This window comes from Giraffa tippelskirchi, chromosome 5 (genome assembly GCF_054371585.1).
Source record: "Giraffa tippelskirchi isolate mGirTip1 chromosome 5, T2T-mGirTip1v1.2.pri, whole genome shotgun sequence".
In the NCBI taxonomy this organism is placed as follows: domain Eukaryota; kingdom Metazoa; phylum Chordata; class Mammalia; order Artiodactyla; family Giraffidae; genus Giraffa; species Giraffa tippelskirchi.
This window is the reverse complement of record NC_137279.1, coordinates 99,466,418-99,468,596: the sequence shown is the minus strand read 5'-3', so window position 1 is coordinate 99,468,596 and position 2,179 is coordinate 99,466,418.

Genomic DNA, 2,179 nt, shown 5'->3' with positions numbered 1-2,179 from the left:
TCCAAGTTTTAACGTCTTAAATTATGACTATTGTTGTTATTAGCCTTTAGAGGCGTTCTTTTTTATTTTTTGCTAACTCTAAAATGTTTATTCTCTAAAAAGTTAGTTGCTTTTTATACAGCTGTACAAAGTTCTTAATGTTTCCTTGGCAATGGAATATAATGGAGTTTTACAACTGTATAAAAATGTTACCTTTACCTAAGAAAGAGTATTTACTATATGTACATAGTTGACTGACAAAATTCTCTACCATCCAGCACCCTAATTAATTGACAAAATAAGCTGCCTCAAAAGGGGCATTACAGGATTTCTAAAAAAGAAAGAAAGAGAAAGATATAGACAGACAGAGAGACCTCCTGCCACACACACACACACACAACCTTCTGTATCTCAAAACACAGTATTATCACAGCCCTGGTGTTGTTGTTCTCTTGCTAAGTCATGTCTGACTCTGCAACCCCATGGACTGCATCATGCCAGGCCTCCCTGTCCCTCACTATCTTCCAGAGTTTGCCCAAGTTCATGTCCACTGAATCAGTGATGCTATCCATCCATCTCATCCTCTGTCAATCTCCTCTCCTCTCCTCCTGCCTTCAATCTTTCCCAGCATCTTTTCCAATGAGTCAGTTCTTCACATCAGGTAGCCAAAGTATTGGAGTTTCAGCATCATTCCTTCCATGAGTATGCAGGGTTGATTTCCTTTAGGGTTGACTGTTGTGATCTCCTTACTGTCCAAGAGACTCTCAAGAGTCTTCTCCAGTACCACAGTTCAAAAGCATCAATTCTTCGTCACCTTCTTTATGGTCCAACTCTTATATCTGTACATGACTACTGGAAAGACCATAGCCTTGACTATCTGGAACTTTGATGGTAAGGTGATGTCTTTGCTTTTTAATACACTGTCTAGATTTGTCATAGCTTTCCTTCTAAGAAGCAAGCATCTTCTAATTTCATGCTGCAGTCCCCATCCACAGTCATTTTGGAGCCCAGGAAGAGAAAATCTCTCTGCTTCCAACTTTTCCCCATCTATTGGCCATAAAGTGATGGGACCGGATGCCATAATCTTAGTTTTTTTATGTTGATTTTTAAGCCAGATCTTTCACTCTCTTTCACCTTCATCAAGAGGCTTTTTAGTTCCTCTCCACTTTCTGCCATTAGGGTAGTATCATCTGCATATCTGAGGTTGTTGATATTTCTCCTGGCAGTCTTGATTCCCACTTGTAACTCATCCAGCCCAGCATTTTGCATGGTGTACTCTGCATATAAGTTAAATAAACAGGGTGACAATATACTGCCTTCATATTCCTTTCCCAATTTCACAGTCCTATTTGCAGGCAACTTGCAGTAACTGCCAAATACAGTTTAGTGATAAGATAAATCCTTTCAGTGATGAAAAAAGACTTACAACTTCCACTGGAGTTCTGTACATAACCTTCTGTTATACCAGATATCTTTAGTGCTCCTGTTTTAAGATGAGCCTCCCCCAGCCCTCAAAGGTAACTGCATTGTGTCTTTGAAATTAAGCAGAAAAACAAACAAAACCCTAGTGCTAATGACAGATATACAGTAAATTCTCTTCATTCCTCTCAAAGACTGAAACCAATTCTTAGGACCAAGAAGAACTAGAAATCCATCTATTTCCAAAGACTTGTTTGTAGACTATGTAGACTATGCAGCTACTTTGTTGTCTTTCCTGTATTCAAAATCTGCAAGTTCCTTGCCTCCATGGCCTCCTCTTAATCCATCACAAAATCCTTGAGGAGTGATGAAGGTACCAACTCAACCATTACCACAACTTTAGCCACCACAGAAACCTTTCTTTTATGATAAACAATTTGCTTGAAAGTTCAACTATTTCTTAATTTTTGGATTTTCGTTTTTCTTCCATTAAATATGCTGCTGCTGCTGCTGCTAAGTTGCGTCAGTCGTGTCCGACTCTGTGTGACCCCATAGACGGCAGCCCACCAGGCTCCTCCGTCCCTGGAATTCTCCAGGAAAGAACACTGGAGTGGGTTGCCATTTCCTTCTCCAATGCATGAAAGTGAAAAGTGAAAGTGAAAGTGAAGTCATGTCCGACTCTTCGAGACCCCATGGGCTGCAGCCTACCAGGCTCCTCCGTCCATGGGGTTTCCCAGGCAAGAGTACTGGAGTGGGGTGCCATTGCCTTCTCCATTAAATA